The sequence below is a fragment of the Mesoplodon bidens genome (genome assembly GCF_964165515.1).
Source record: "Mesoplodon bidens genome assembly, chromosome: 19".
In the NCBI taxonomy this organism is placed as follows: Eukaryota; Metazoa; Chordata; class Mammalia; order Artiodactyla; family Ziphiidae; genus Mesoplodon; species Mesoplodon bidens.
The window spans coordinates 33,099,740-33,117,250 of NC_138179.1; the positions used below are offsets into that span (position 1 = coordinate 33,099,740).

Consider the following 17,511-nt stretch of genomic DNA (forward strand, 5'->3'; position numbering starts at 1 on the left):
ATGAGCAATCTAAGTGTCTTGCTGTATGTCTCAGGGAGTTTCCTGACTTTTCCCTTGAGTTTTGTGGAAGGGATTGTATGGAATATCCCTTCCATAGTTATTAAATATACACTGTGAGAAAAGTGTTATAATATTATCAAATATACTGATTAGGAGTATTTGGGCTATAACCTTGAGTTTTCCTAAGGTGAGACTAGGTTTCAGATCTTTCTTATGTTGTCTAATGGTCATTTCTAGATTTTACAGTTTTTTATGTGTCCCATAGATGATGACATATTTTCCCGGATTGATATTTCAAATAAAGAACTTTCTTTAGAATTACACATTTTTGAAATATATGTCAATATAATGTTTACACATTTTGAGTTGACTTATATTCCAGAGACAGCCTCAAATATTTGTTCTTTTGGTGTTCTGGAAAAGTGTAAATATTTTAATCAGGTAGTAAAAGTGAATGGCTATTAATCGTCACAACTGTCAACTGCCCCTTGAGTTCTTTAAGACCAACCTCTATCCTGGGATCAAGACACTTGGAAAGGGTAATTTAAGAATCTTCTAATTTTACTTTTTTCCTACCTCTTCTTGATCCTTAAATGTGAAGCCTTCATAGAGCATACCATGCCATTCTAGGTGCTGCTCCACTGATTTTACCTGGATCGTGGCCCTAAGGTGCTTACTTTGCATCAGTACCGTCATTTACCTGAGGGTCAGATTTCAGCAGCCTGGGCTGGTGGCAGCCTGGCTCTGAACCCAGAGATAAACCGGAAGAGGGCTCTGAAGAGGCAGGAGTGAAGAGGCAGGAGTGCGCCTGGCTTCCTGGAGGGACCGCAAGGAGGCCGGTGTGGCTGGGAAAGATGACGGAGGAGGGGAGGACGAGGGGCTGAGGTCAGGGACGAGGCCTCTGGGGACCGACCGGGCCCCGTAGGGCTGTGGGGGGCACTGCAAGGGCTTGGCTTTGACCCCCATAAGTGGAGGAAGCCTGGCGGGTTTGGAGCAGAGGGCTGATGTGACCCGACGCATTTGCACAGGCTCTCGGACCACGCCCGCCTGCCGAGGGTGAAGGTGGAAGTGGGGAGACTAGTTCAAAAGCTATTGCAGTGATTTAGACCAGAGTTGAGAGATGCTGGGCTTGGCCAGTAGCACTGAAGGTGGTACACGGGTCCGGCTGGGTTACGGTCTGATGGTCTGCAGGCAGAGCTGATGGGATCTGCTTTGGGTTCAGACGTGGGAGTGGGGGGTCGGGGGAGAGGCGGAGGGAGAGAGAACGTGTGAGTGAGTTGCCCAGCGTGATTCCAAGGCGACTTGCTGGAGCCACGAAGCAAGCAGAGTTATGTGCCCTTTGCTGAGAGAGACGGCAAGAGCTGCGCAGGCCACAGGGACACGACCTGGCTGAGGGGCCTTTGTACCCCCAGTGAGGATGCTAGCGGTCATTCCATCAGAGCAGTGCGGAATCATGCTGTTTGATGCTAAAGTATACAAGGTGTCAGGAACTGGGGAATGTCCTGATACCGGGTAGTTTTAGCCCCCTGACCAGCGCACAGGAGAGACCGATGGGGAGCTGCTGGGAACTGACACACACCGCACCTCAGCTCTGCTCACTGCCGCCAAAAGTTCAAAGTATCTCCAAGTAAATGTGCTTAAATGGCATGGATACCAATGCACCTCGATTTTTATAAAACACTGCACATAGTAAAGCCAGACTTATAAAACATACAGTTTAGGCCTTCATTTTCTTGAACCACGTGTTCACATTTTAAAGGTTTCTTTTTAATAGGAGATGAATTTTTCAAGTATAGGTTTATATGTGTTACTAACAAATTGACAGGTTACAGATAATAAAAGAAATTAGTATTAGAAGCCATAGGTAATTTCTTTGGCAAGCATTTCTTGAATATTTTCTATATCTCAAAGGCATTATCCCAGGCACTTCGGGGCTACACAGAAAAAGGGAAAGAAAGGCACTGTCCTTAAGGGGATTATAAAACAGTAATGGCTGCAGGACACACACACGTACACAGATAACTGTAACACAAGGTAGAGTGTGAACTGGGGGGAAATGATTTTCTGTTAAGGAAATCAGGGGAAATTACCTGGAAGAGATGGATGTCACTTGAACTGGACACAGGTGATGTGTACGATTTTGCTAATAGGTTCTAAGCCACAGGAATAACAACAGCAAGAGCCAACAACCCCGTGTACGTGGTGTAGCGGTTAACAAGGGAGAGTGGTTAGTGACGAGCCTGAAGATGGCAGGGGTCGCCGACGGCCTCCAAAGCTGTGGTGGGTATTAGGCTTCATGGGGTATCAGTGAGGAGGTACTGAAGGTTTTTCAGCCATGAAGTGTCAAGATTCAAGCGGTGATTAGGAGAATCTTTCCAAGGTGCCATGGAGCAGAGGTAGTTGGCAGGACTGGATTAATCCAGGTGACAGGTCCCCGAGGGCACCTCAGAGGTCCGGGAATGTGGTGGGGGCCTAGTGGTGAGCACGGGCCAGAGGAGGCGTGTTTGAGGGTCAGCCCAGCCAGGGGCTGATTAGACTTGTGAGGTAATAAACCCTGCCCTGGATGAATGGGGAATGTCACAGTTTCTGGTCCGGGGAAGAGGATGAAGTCGGTTATGAACGTCAGTTGCATTTGGACCCCGCTGTGATGTTCCCTTGCGGTCAAAGGGACGTTTGTAGCTAATCCCAGGAAGAGCAGGACCGGAGGAGTAGCTCCAGAATGGGGCCTGCGCAGGGAGAGTACAGACCGAAAACCAGCAGCTGGGGAGGGCTCCCTCGGTGAAGTCGGAGAGACAGTCCAAGAAGGGTCGTTAAGGTGAGAGGGATGCGAGAAGAAGGCATTTTCGTGCGAAGGAAGGAAGAGGGTATTTGGAAAGGAGGCTTGCCAAGAATGTGACAGAAAACCCGGAAGGATGAAGGTGAAAGAAGGGCCCCAGGATTTGAAACCGAGAATCGTTGATGACCTTGGACGGAGCGCTGCAGGTGGCAGTGTGGACGGAGCAGGGCTGCAGGGGTCAGCGAGGGAGGAGCGAGGGGCTGGAGATGCGGGGGAGCCTGACGCTCCAGGGAGGTGTCGCCCGGAGAGCAGCGGGAGTTATGGAGGGCGCCTAGATGGAAACACCTGGAAATGCCTGGAAGAGGGAGAGGGGGACGAGAGACCCGTGCACCACCGCTGCTAGTGACCCGAGCGGCGAGGGCGTGAGCGCGGCAGGCAGGGCTGTGCTCCTGGGACCCGCCTCGCTCTCCCTGCCTGGATGCTCTCGCGCACGTTCTCCTATAGTTGTCCTCCCGCTCGTCCCCCGCTCTCCTTGCAGCCCCACCTCTAGCTGACGTCCTGTCCCCCTCCCTCCTCAGCACCTCCCGAGGTCTTCACAGCTCGTCTCACTCTCTGAATACATCTTCATTTTTTTACTCGTTTATTTGCAACGCCCACCCCCCATTAGACCATAACCTCATTAGCAGGACCTTGTCTATCTCGTTCACTTCTGTACTGCCAGTGTCTAGAAAACTTGGCCCATGGTGGGTGCTCACCTGTGTATGTTAAGGAGGGGATGGCAGGAACCGTGACTTTCTAGGGGGAAGAAGGAAGGAGAGAATTGGGAAGGATACAAAGGAGTCTGTGACGAGACCTGAGAAGAGCTTCTGTCTGATGTCATCTGCATCCTTAGTAAAGCATCACCGCAGTCTGTGCAGAGTGAGGAATTTCAAGACGAATGGGACCCCCAGGCTGCAGGCTGAGCAGACAGCTGGGATGCAGCTGAAGGAAGGGGATGGAGGGAATGTGCGCGGGTAGGATTGGGGCTCTGCAGGGAGAGAACAGAGCATGGCAGGGTGAGTCTGGAAGAATGGAATGCCCTGTACTGAACTGAGAACACAACTGATACAGGAAGATAGAAGCGGGGTTTAAGTGGAGTGATTTTAGCTGACGTGGATAAAGAATTAGAATGCAGGCACTTGGTGGCATCAGGAGGGTCTGGGGGACAGGAGGAGAGCGTTAAGTTGCCATGTTAGTGCCATGAGTTCCAGAGTCCGTATGATGAAATACAAGTGCCCTGCTCTTGATGCGAAGAGTAATTTGCATTTCCCATTGATGCATACTTTTCCTTAACTAGTTGGAGGAGTTCCCCACGCAGTGAAGAACAGAACTGTGAGTTCCCTGAAACAGTCCTTGTGAAATACTCGTTTCCAAAGCTTCAGGATCATGCATGGTGCCTCGTACAAAGTAGGCATTCATAAATGCTAAGTGAATAAAAGAGTGACGATGAACTTAGAAATTCAGTTCTACAGTTTCTGCTACTGTGAATGGTAATATGAATAAATTAAAAATTGCCATTGATTCATCCAAATTTGGTTTCAACCCATTATATGTACTTTGGGTAGGACAAGATACACCTTTATATTCAAATATTCATTTTTTATTGTTGTAATTCCCTTCATATTAGTAAGTTAAATGCAAAGCATAACATTTTTTAAAGATAGTTTTAAAAATTAATAGATATTTGAGTTCTCACTATAAAAATTCGAATTAGCTCTAATGAATTGATAGATAATCCTCTTGCTAGCCTGTTGTGTCATCGTGCATGTTACTTGAATTCTTCTCACTATGTCTTGTAAAAGGTTTAATGTTTTATCATTTCTAAATAAATCTGAAAGTTAAAATATTTGCTAGTGTTTCAAAATCCAGTGAGAATTGAGGGACTTAGACATTGATTTTCTCTCATTAAGTATAAAGTTGAGGTTCAAAGAGGAGAGAGTAACCCCAGAATAATAAATAATCTACATGTAACCTTCCCTGTGGGTCTGGGTTGTTTCAGTAGCACTTACAATGTTAAGGTTATAAAAGAATTCCTAAGTCCAGATCCTCACTGAGTTTCTGTCAGCAGCGATTTAGACCCCAGTGATATCTTCAATGGCTCTGAGTTAAGAGAAACATGAAATACCTCCACAAGGTCAAAATACTTGAAACAGAGAATCCAAGAGAATAAATGATTGACGTTTGCAAAGTGAAAGCTGCCTTTCCAGCCTTTTAAAATCTTTTCAAACCAAATTGAAACAAAGTCCATAAAATCTGAACCTTTGAAAAATTAAAGAACATTATTACTAAATGATGGTCATAGGTAACTCTCAGATGTTTGATTAAAACTTTGGTATTTTGGGGCTTCCCTGGTGGTGCAGTGGTTGAGAGTCCGCCTGCCAATGCAGGCGACACGGGTTCGTGCCCCGGTCCGGGAAGATCCCACATCCCACATGCTGCAGAGCGGCTAGGCCTGTGAGCCATGGCCACTGAGCCTACGCATCCGGAGCCTGTGCTCCACAACGGGAGAGGCCACAACAGTGAGAGGCCCGCGTACCGCAAAAACACCCAAAAAAAACAAACAAAAAAGACTTTGGTATTTAAAATTTACCATTCTTTCAGAAATCTATTCAGCTATTTTAAAAATAGCCTTTCTTGAAATAGAAGATATTTTAGAAAATATGGGAAATAGAGAGGTGTGAAATTCCTTGTTACTATCACCACCCAGAGATAACCAATAGTAGTAATTTAATATGTATATAAAATAGCTATATTAACTTAGCTGACTGAGATCATACTAAATAAACAGCTATGCCTTTTGCTTTTTTAAGAGCTATGCTAATAATATTCCAATGTCATTTGGAATTCTTTGAAAATGTAGTTTTCATTTTTTCATAATACTGTGTTTTACGGATGTAGCATGACTTAGTGTGAAATTCCTTTATTTTTAAACATTTAGCTTTAAACATTTTTATGTAAATTGATGCAAAAATTAACGTCTTCATACATCAAATTTTGTCAACATTTCCATTTTTTTCCCCCTTAGTTTAAGATCCCAGTAGAATTACAGGGTCAAATTGCTTTTCAAAACGGTTGTACTAATTTGTATTTTCCCCAACAGAAAATCTGTTTTATCTAGACAGTCCTTAGTGTTAAACCTCTTCTTTGATTTGGGGAGGGGGGTGGTGAAAAACATTAATTGTTTCTAATTTGCATTTTTAAGAGTGAGACTGAACATATATAATAGATTTGTTATTCGTGTTTCATTTTCTGAGAAGTGCTTGTTCACCTCCTTTGTCAGTTTCTCTTCTGTTAATGTCCTAGTGTTATCCTCATCACCTTGTATAAACTTGTTTATGTTTAGGATGATGAAGCTCTTTGTGACAGGTACTTTCGGTTTTTGCCTTTTAATTTTGTCATTTAATTTTATGATACACAAAATTCTTATTTGTATTTAGTGTAATCTATCAATTCCTCTGTGAAGTCTCCAGTATAAGTAGTTGTTTTAAGCTTCACGATTTGATATTTTAAAATATATGAACACATCAAGCATTTTCCACACTGTACTAAGTAAAATGCTCTTATGCAATTGACATAGTACTTACCCGCTTGGGCTCCTGGTCTGTAATTTTAATGGTATCTGAAGGATTATACTGGAATTCTGCCAGCCTGAAGTCATTAAAAGGCTTTGAGCAACAATTCAGCATCTTTTTCAAATTTAAGAAAAGCTCCATATGGTACAATTATTCAAAGCTAAGGTCATAGAAACTGCTTAAACCTTTGAAATTTATAATTAAAGGATTAATATTAACTTATGAAGACGTCATTTTGGCTTAAAATGGATTTCTAATCTCAATTCTGTTCTTTTTACTTTGATCTTTTCCCTGAGTTTTTCCTTTGCTAAAAATGTGAAGTTTGTATCCTTAAATTTTTAAATATGATTCTCAAACAGTTCAGATTTATAAAAATTGATTGACAGACAACATCCCATTTGATTTTTACAGTATTCCACAAATGTTGATGAACTTCAAGTCGGTGTCTTCTTCTGGGTTTTTAACCCACAGCTTGGTATAATGGACTCTAATGATACCTCTAAACGTAACAATAAATTAATCTGGAAAAGAGAAAACTTGCACAAATGGAAACTTGGAAAACTTTGGGTGTGTTCGTAATTTGAATATGATGGATTGGTGTTCATTTATATTAAGGTTTAGAATTTTAAAGTATCTTCAAATGACCTCGATCGTAAACCTTCTTTGAATGGTGAAAGGGGCTATGTCTTATACAAAAGCTAAGACTTTTTTGTCATTTTGACAATATATACAAATCAGTCCAAACCCAATATTTTCGTTCAAATTTGGTTTCAAATTTGGTGTCTCTGTGTAACAAGAGGAGCTGTGTGTTCCTTTGAGACTCAGTTTAACATCAATTTCCAGCTTTCTCCCACTTCTTCTGATTCTGATGCGAGGCACCTGTTTCACAGTGATTCCACTAAATACTGGAATCGTATCTGGGGTGTCTGCTTATTCAGCAGAAGTAGCAGAGGATCTGTCATCATTCGTGCTTGAATAGTTACGTTGCCAAGGTTTTACCGCCCTCTCCTGCGTGGGCTGCAGAGTCGCGGGCGGATGAGGTGGAGAAGCGCTGCTGCCTGATGCACAGCTCCCCACCGTTTCCCTGAGAACCTCTTGCACCCCCTCTACCTCTGCTGCTTCCTGTAGCAGAGGGCTCCTGTTTTCCAGCAGATCTGGGAGAGCAAAGCAGTAGCTTCACTTCAAAGGCTAGCTTTCCTAGGCTAGAGAGCTAAGTTTTACTAGGAGGAAATTAAAAGACAGTGTATTTTATGTTAGGGATTATTTGAAAATAAAATCTAGAATTATAAATGAATCATTGTTTATTTTTAAAGTAAACATTTAAAGTTTCCAAGATTAACCCCCCTTGTCATTCTGTAGCCTGATTTTCTAATACTCTAATCGCACCAGTATAAATGGGAGTTCTGCCACTCACCAGTTGTTGGTTTTATCCTTTTTGGACGTTCTTAAGGGAAAAATTTTTACCTAGAATAAAGGAAAAAACTCTTAGGTCAGTGCAGCAAGTGATAGTAATCGGTAAGTTATTGAAAGTAGAGCAGTTTACTTGCCGTCCTCAGAGACTGACACCCAAACTAAGAGAGTCGGGAGCGAGTAAATGAGCAGGTATTTGTGCCCAAAGCCTTTTGTGTGTGTGTGTGTGTGTGTGTGTGTGTTTAAGGTTAGTATTGATCACTGTACAGTTCTTTTGATCTTTTTGGCTTCGTGGCCAAACCTATAGGAGTGTTATTTATTTATTTGAAGTATACTTGACGTACAATATTATATCAGTTTCATGTGTACAACATAATGATTCAACATTTCTCTACGTTATGAAATGATCACCACAATGCGTTTAGTTACCATCTGTCATCATACAAAGTTAACACAGTATTATTGACTATATTCCCCATACTATACAGTACGTCCCCATTGTTAATTTTATTTAATTACTTATTTTATGACTGGAAGTTTGTACTTCTTAATCCCCTTCACCCAGTTCATCTCGCCCCTCAACCTCCACTCCCCTCTGGCAACCGATCAAACTATTCTCTGTATCCATGGGTCTGGGTTTTGTTTTGCTTTTTAGGTTCCATATATAAGTGAAATCATGCACTATTTGTCTTTCTGTGTCTGATTTATTTCACTTAGCATAAAACCCTCAAGGTCTGTCCATGTTGTGGCACGTGGCACGATTTCTTTCTTTTTACGGTTAAGTAGTATTCCACGTCTTCTTTATCCACTGATGGCTACTTAGGTTGTTTCCATATCTTGGCTATTGTAAATAATGCTGCAATGAATATAGAGGAGTATGTATCTTTGCAAATTAGTGTTTTCATCTCCTTCAAGTAGATACCCAGAAGTGAAATTGCTGGATCATGTGGTAGTTCTATCTGTAATTTCTCATATTCTGTAGTGGCTGCACCAATGTACATTCCCACCAACAGTGTACAGATGTAGCCTTTTCTCCACATCCTTGCCAGCATTTGTTATTTCTCGTCTTCTTGGTAATAGCTATCGTGACAGGTGTGAGGTGATAGCTCATCGTAGTTTTGATTTGCATCTCGCTAATTACTAGTGCTGTTGAGCATCCTTTCATGTGTCTCTTGGCCATTTGTATGTCTTCTTTGAAAAAATGTCTATTTAGATCCTCTGCCCATGTTCTAATTAGTTTGATTTTTACTGTTGAGTTGTATGGGTTCTTTATATATATTTTGGATATTAACCCTTTATCAGACATAATTTGCAAACACCTTCTCCATTCAGTAGGTTGCCGTTTCATTTTGTTGACGGTTTCCTTTGCTGTGCAGAAGCTTTTTAGTTTGAGGCAGTCCCGTTTGTTTATTTTTGCTGTTGTTGTCCTTGCCTTTGGGGTCAGGTCCAAAAAAACACGGCTAAGACTGATGTCAGAAGCTTACCGCCGATGTTTTCTTCCAGGATTCTTATGGTTTCAAGTCTTACAAGTCTTTCAAGTCCTTCACCCATTTTGAGTTTATTTTTGTATGTGGTGTAAGATAGTGGTCCAGTTTCATTCTTGTGCATGTAGCTGTCCAGTTTTCCCAGCACCACTTATTGAAGAGACTGTCCTTTCCTCATTGTATACTCTTGTCTCCTATGTCGTAAATTGACCAGACATGTGTCGTTTTATTTCTGGACTCTCTATTCTGTTTCACTGATCTGTAGGTCTCTTTTTATACCAATACCATACTACTTTTTATTTCTATAGCTTTGTAGTATAGTTTGAAACCAGGGAGCACGATATCTCCAACTTTGTTCTTCTCTCTCAAGATTGCTTTGGCTATGTGGGATCTTTTGTGTTTCCACACAATCTTTAGAATTATTTGTTCTAGTTCTGTGAAAAATGCCACTGGAATTTTGGTAGAATCATTGCATTAAATCTGTAGATTGCTTTGGGTAGTATGGACATATTAATGGTATTAATTCTTCCAGTCCATGAGCACGGAATATCTTTCCATTTATTTGTGTCTTCTTTAATTTCCTTCAGCAGTGTTTTATAGTTTTCAGTGTACAGGTCTTTCACCTCTTTGGCTGAATTTATTCCTAGGTTTTTTGATTCAGTTGTGAGTGGGATTGTTTTCTTGATTTCTCTTTCTGATAGTTCATTATTAGTGTATAGAAACACAACAGGTTTCTGTATATTAATTTTATATCCTGCAGCTTTACTGAATTCATTTATTAGTTCTAACAATTTTTTGGTGGAGTCTTTAAGGTTTTCTATATATGGTATTATGTCATCTGTAAACAGTGACAGTTTTTCTTCCTTTTCAGTTTAGAAGCATTTTATTTCTTTTTCTTGCCTAATTGCTGTGGCTAGGACTTCCAATACTATGTTAAATAAAAGTGAACAGAGTGAGTATCCTTGTCTTGTTCCTGATCTTAGAGGAAAAGCTTTTGGCTTTCCACAGTTGTATATGATAGTCATACACAGACTTTATTACGTTGAGGTACATTCCCTCTTTGTTGAGAGCTTTTATAAATGGATGTTGAATTTTGTCAGGTGCTTTTTCCGCATCTATTGAGATGATCAATGATTTTTATCTTTCATTTTGTTAAGGTGGTGTGTCATCACCTTATGAACCATTAGAATTATGAACCATTCTTGCATTGGAATAAAACCTACTTGATCATGGTGTATGATACTGTTAATGTATTGCTGAATTTGCTTTGATGATATTTTGTTGAGGATTTTTGCATCTATGTTCATCAGGGATGTTGGCCTGTAATTTTCTTTTTTATGGTGTCTTTGTCTGGTTTTGGTATCAGAGTAATGCTGGCCTTGTAAAATGAGTTTGGAAGGATTCCTTCCTCTTAAATTGTTTGAAAAAGTTTGAGAAGGATAGGTATTAAATATCTTTGAATGTTTGGTAGAATTCACCAGTCAAGCCATCTGGTCCTGGACTTCTGTTTGTTGGGAGTTTTTTGATTAATGATTCAATCTCCTTACTAATAATTGTTGTTGTCAGAGTTTCTCTTTGTGTGTGTGTGCGTGTGTGCGTGTGTGTGTTTAAGATTAGTAATGATAATTGTACAATCCTTTTTGATTCTTTCAGCTTCATGGCCAAACTTATAGGAGTCTTATTGGATAGGGCATCTTCTTTTCATAACACTGAAGAAAATAAAATGAAAATATCTGTTTCATTAGTATCTTCATCAATGATGACATGATTACAAATAACAACATAAATAATAATTTATGGCACTATCTTGATAGTTTACCATAAATAGTGAGCCTATACATCCCAATTTGCCCAGGAAAGTCCCTGTTTATACCTGTTGTCCCAGTATCCTGTATGATTTAACGTTTCCCCAGCCTCTTTCACTCTTAAACATGTCCCAGCTTGCATGCTAAGTTATATGATTACCCTAACTATGAAGGTACTTTTTATGTAAAGGAGGCATCTTTTCTTTTTTTCTTTTTTTTTTTTTTTTGCGGTATGTGGACCTCTCACTGTTGTGGCCTCTCCCACTGCGGAGCACAGGCTCTGGACGCGCAGGCTCAGCGGCCATGGTTCACGGGCCCAGCCACTCCGCGGCACGTGGGATCTTCCCGGACCGGGGCACGAACCCGTGTCCCCTGCATCGGCAGGCAGACTCTCAACCACTGCGCCACCAGGGAAGCCCCATCTTTTCTTTTTATATATCCTATGACTTAATTATTAGACATTATAATGCTGAATACATATATTTTAAATGAGTACCTTTTTGACAGTAATACTGAACTTAGGTTTAGATAACTAGACTCTAGTTATTTTAATACCCCAACTAGCCTTTACGGATGTTTTTTTCCACACCAGACTAGCATTTCAGTGGCATTCAATGCACTTAGCTCAAAAGTTTATTAGGAGACTTAAGGAAGTCGGAGTAAAGAGACAGAGCCTCCCTGTCCACACTCTTGCCTTATTTTGCTTAGAGAGTCTCTGTGAGGGGAGGGCAGATGGCGAGCTGATGGGCGTTAGGTGTTGGGTGTTCAGTGTCAGAGCATAGTGCAGTGGAAGAGCTCTGGGCTGAGAGTCACATCTTGTTCTAACCACTGTTCATAATGGAAGGGAAGCAATCATGCTATGTGAGGCAGGGTTTCCTGATTCAATATTGTGATGATTAAATAATGATTATAAGTGGTCAACTAACTGAGTTGAATTGAAGACATTACAGGATACAGAAAAAAAATGACGCACATAACTAGGAAAAGTGCAGTTGGCTTAAATAAACTTCTGCATCTTCACAAGTAATCAAGGAAACACTAATTGAGACAAGATGCTGCTTCACATATATTGAATAAACACATTATTTTATAATACCAAGTTTTGTTTTAAATTAATAATACCAAATACCAAGCGTGCAGTGAATAAGTACTCTAAAACGCTGTTAGTGTGAGTATAAATTGGTACAACCTTTCTGAAAGCCTTCAGTAACCTAAGTTATTAACTTTAAAAATATTTATCTCTTTTGAGTTAGTAATCTTTCCTGGTTAGCATAATATTGATACTAAAACCCCAGAAAGATATCCCTCTAAACAGAAATTAATCTCACTCTGAATATTGTTAAAAAATGAAATAAAATATTAGGCAATAGAATCTAATAGTGCATTTAAAACATCATATACCATGATCACATGGGTTTTATTCCAGGAATGCAAAGATGGCTTGATATTAGGAATGCTATTAGGATAATTCACTATATTGATAAATCAAAAGTGAAAAATTATATATAGTCTTCTCCATATTCTTCACAGTGAGCCTAAGCTGCTGTAAAAAAAGAACCCCAGAACCGTGGACAAGTGAGATTGGGAGTTTATTTCACTCTCTCATCACAGTCTGGTTCAGGGGTGGGAACAAATTGTTCCGTCCCACTAGGTCATTTAGGAACCCAGGCTGGCTGGTGGAATGGTTCTGTCATCTCCGATGTGGAGCTTCCACCTCTGCCTTAAATGGTTCCAGTTGTCACCGTTTCTCAACCAGCAGGAAGTGGGGAAGGAAGATGAGGACAAGTAATGTACTTTTCAGGAGGTGCCATGGCAATCGCATATGTCATCCCCATTCACGTTCCACTGGAGAAATCTTAGTCCTAGGGCTGCGCCTGCAGAAGGAGGGACTTGTTAGCATGTGCACATTACAAGTTGGGGGGACTGTTATTTAAAAAAAAAGAACTGACGCTAAGGGGAATTAGCAGGCAATGGCACGTTTGTAATGCTTTTAGCATTTGATACCTGTTCTGTGTAGAGTGGTCCTAGACGCTTGCTACGGCAATGAACAAAGAGCCAGATATTCCTGCCTTCTCAGAGCTCACATTCCAGCAGGAGAGACAGAACTTAAGCCGAGAACATGCTATGTAAGCAGCATACATAGAATTTTTAAAAGTGTCTAAGTGCTATTGAATAAAATGATAGAGAAGATTAAGGGAGGCTCTGGAGTTCCAGAGTTGGGACCATTTAAATAGTGTGGTCAGTGTTGGCCTCACTGATAAGGTCAGTGAAGGGGTTGAGTCGGCCTTGTAGGTATTTGGAGGAAGAAATTTATGGCAGGGTGAACAGCCGGTGCAAGGACATGGTTTTCTCCTGTTTTCTTTTACAAGTTTTCTAGTTTTAAGTTTTATATTTATGTTCCATTTTGAGTCAATTTTGGGGACTGGTGCAAGATGTAGATTAAGATTCAATTGTATTAGCACTGTTTGTTGAAAAGACTGTCTTTTCTGTATTGAATCGCCTTTGCAGCTTTGTTGAAAATCAATATACTGTCCATGTGTGCAGCACTACTGGACTCCCTAATTTTGTTCTATTGACGTATATGTCTTTCCTTTTCCAGTACCACACCATCTTAATTATTGCAGCTTTTATAGTCAGTCTTGGAGACTGGTAATATGAGTTGTCCAACTTTGTTCTTTTTCAAAATTGTTTTGCCTGTGGTAGTTTCTTTGCTCTTAGAATCAGCATAATGAATTCTACACAAAATCCTGCTGTGATTTTTCTTTTAATTGTGTTAAATCTATTTCTCAGTTTGGAAAAAATTGAAATCTTAATGATATTGAGTATTCCAGTCCATGAACTTAGACTGTCTTCTTGTTTATTTAGTTTTCTTTAATATCTTTCATCAGTGTTTATAGCTCTTAGCATATAGATGTTGCATTTATTTTGTTAGATTTATGCCTATCATTTCATGTTTTTAACTTTAATTCCCAATTGTTCATTACTAATATGCAGAAATACAATCGAGTTTGTTATAGTGATTCTTTATCCTGTGACCTTTCTAAACTCACTTATTAGTTCCAGTCACTTTTTTTATTGATTCTTTGGAATTTCTACATAATCAGATAAGTATCTGGTATTTGATAGTTTTCCCTGTAGGGGAATTAATTTTAACGTAATGAAGCAACATATGTCAACATATTTTATTTCTTGCCCTAGCATATTTTATCGCTGATGAATAGGCTGATGAATTTTAGAAAATGACTTCTCAAAACAAACCTAACCTGTGAAGAGTCAAGTGAGGTCACACCAGAGAAAATGCTTATGAGACCTGGAGGTCCTGGTATATTTGAGTGTGTCCTAGGACACACATGTGATTTCTTAAATAACAATAATACACAGATATTTTAAGTGCCTCTTTTTAAGATACAAGTTATTCTTCGTCTTGACTCTCCATATTAATCATTCTTTTTAAACATCCAAATGATTTAAGATAATAGTTTATGTACATATTCTAAATATTGCATTAGATTGAGAACCTCTACTACTTAAATAACTATAAAATTTTTGCAGAAACAACAATATTGAAATCAGGCCCAAAATATATTCCTCCTACACACAAAAAAATGGTGGAAAAAAAAAACCCACCATTGCTTGTAATATGTCACTCTCAGTGAAAGAATGTCCTTTTAAAAAAACAATATCACTTTGATAGTTGAGAAGTTGTTTTTTGTTAAATGTTCGAATCCCCAAATTATGTAGAAAAATCTGACTCTTATGTCTTAAAATTATAATACCCTTAAAAATATTTTCTTTTTTTAAAATGATTACAACATTAGGGTATGTTTTGAATTTTATATTCTGAATATATACATATGGAGAGAGAGGCAGAGAGAGAGCGCTGAGATATATGTCCAAAAAAGTTACTGATAGATACACACATACGCGTGCATATATCCACAGAGTACACTAATCAATTTCAGTAATAGTATAGGCTGTATCATTGCACTTATGGCTAAAACACTAGCTAACCAGCCAGGTGTAGAGTATTGTATGCTATTTTTTAAAATGTTCACAATGTATTACAAATTATTATTGGAAAAAAAGAAAAGCTACACTTTTAAGTGTGTGCAGATGTGAATTTTGGCTAACAGAACTGTTTTTAATATTCATCTATGGTATTTTCTTGGCAAAGAAAACAGACATTTGTTCCCACTGCATGAATTTAGCAGCTCAGTAGACATCCTAGGAATACTCTAAGGAAGCAGCCCTGGTCATGGAAAACATCTCTTCAAACATCACTATCTTTGAATCTTATTTGTGACAGCTGCTTTTACTATTACACGTTTCATATTATTATTGGATGAGGAATTTTAACAGATTTTTAAATAAGATTTTAAAGATTTATAATTTAGGCCCATATTTCTACTAATTATTGCAATTCTAGCATGGATTATGGTATTTATTCAACCCAGATTAACTTATTAAATTGAAGGAAGTATCGTACATTTTAGAGACTTCCTGTGAACAGGAAAGTATTAGAATTGCCATCCTTAGCTCATAACTAATGGCCCATTTCGTCCTATATTTGATGTCTAATAACACAAAGAGGGAATAAATGGGTGATGTGAACTTCCAAATCTTTAGTTTCCTTAGTTTGTGGGTGAATGAGTCAACATATATTCAACAAGCATTTACCGTATACTTAGCTCAGTGCTGATCAGAAAAAAGAATGTAAATCTGTCCCTGCTCTCTGGAGACTTTTCTTATAGTGGTGGTAATGAGAAATACAAGCATAAAAGAACTTTAAGAACTATATAACAATGCATAGTAAAATTCTAGGTTAGGGTACAATGCAGGAAATCTGAGGTCCGGGTAATCAGAGGCTGTTTTATGGAGAAGATGGTCTTTGAAATACAATATTTGAATTGACACTAGATACAATTTTCTGAGGCAGTCCAATGGGATAAAAAAATGGCAAGCTAAGGGCTTAGGACAAGTTGGGAGAATGTCAAACGGTAATTATGAAAACTCTACTTATAAAAAGATAGAAGATGACTTTGTTAAACTTCTTAAACTTTTTATTTACACTTCCTGAGAAGTTGCAAACATAGTGCAGAGAATTCCCACACGTCCTTCACCCTGCTTCCCCCCTTGCAGCATCTTCCTTACCCGTAGTGTGGTCACTGAAACCAGGCGGTTAACACTGGTAAAAAACTTGACCTTTACACTGGTGAACAACCATAGGCCTCCTCTGAATCTCACCAGGTTCCCACTAATGCTCTTTTGTTGTTGTTACAGGGCCCAGTCAAGGGTCTGACAGTGCGTTTAGTTGTCATACCTTTTTAGGCTCCTCCAGTCTGTGACAGTTCCTCAGTTTTTCCTTATTTTTCATGACCCTGACACTTTTGAATAGTACTGGTTATTTTGTACAGTGTTTTTCACTTCGGATTCATGTCATGTTTTTCATGATTAGATTGAGGTCCTGCCTTTTTGGTGAGAATCCTACGGAAGTGGTGGTGTGCCCATCTCAAGGGCAATATCGAGGGGTACATGATATCGAGATACTGTGTTAGTGGTGACATTACCATCGATCGTGTGGTTAGGTGGTATCTGCCAGGTTTCTTTGTTGTAAAGTTATGTTTCCCCTTTGTAATATGTAAGATATCTTCAGGAGATATTCTGAGCCTATTTAAGTATCCTGTATCTCCTCAGACTTTCAGATACTACTTTGATCATCCATTGGTGAATCTTGCCTGCGTTTTTTTGTTTTTTTTTTAACTCAAGAGCTCTTTTGAAGTTCTGGCATTTTCTGGCTTTAACTTATGCTAAGGGTGTTTGTTTTTTTTTCATTTTTACTTTTCCATATCTTTAGGGGAGAAAATGTTAGAACTCAAAGATGACTTTTTAAATGCAAGTTTTTTTAGAGTAAGGAATCAAATCTAGAGGGAAATAAAAAGAAAAAACGTGAAGCTAGAGGTAAGGTTTATGAAAGAACAATGAATGCTAAGAGGGTTTGTATACTCCTTGAGAGGGACATGAATTTGACTCTACATTTTTCAGGAACAAATGTAGAGAGAGCATCACAATTAGAACAAGATTCAGTGCAAAAAAAAAAAAAGATTCAATGCAATATAATTTTAAAAGTCATTCGTTCAAATTCCTGGAATTGAAATCTTCAGAGACAAATTTACTAAGGGTTCTCAATGAAGAAGACAATATGTAATGTGGTTAATATCCTCAAAACATTTTCATGGAACATGACATTTTTATAGAATATTTTCTTAAAATGGAGGTATAGTAGGTATTATTTTGCCTTTAACTTTTCTAAAAGAGTGATTATTAGAGTAGATGTAACGGATTAGAAGTCGATCTGAACTCCAGAGGCCCTTAGAACTCACAAACTGTTTTAAGGTTTGTGAAATTATTTGGGGATCAAATTACTG

General features: G+C 39.3%; 1 protein-coding gene across 16 annotated transcripts in view; it reads left to right on the forward strand.

Annotated features, from left to right (window-relative positions):
- The window catches only part of CEP112 (centrosomal protein 112), a 390,168-nt gene that overhangs the window by 241,913 nt on the left and 130,744 nt on the right, over positions 1 to 17,511 (forward strand). The window lies entirely within an intron of this gene.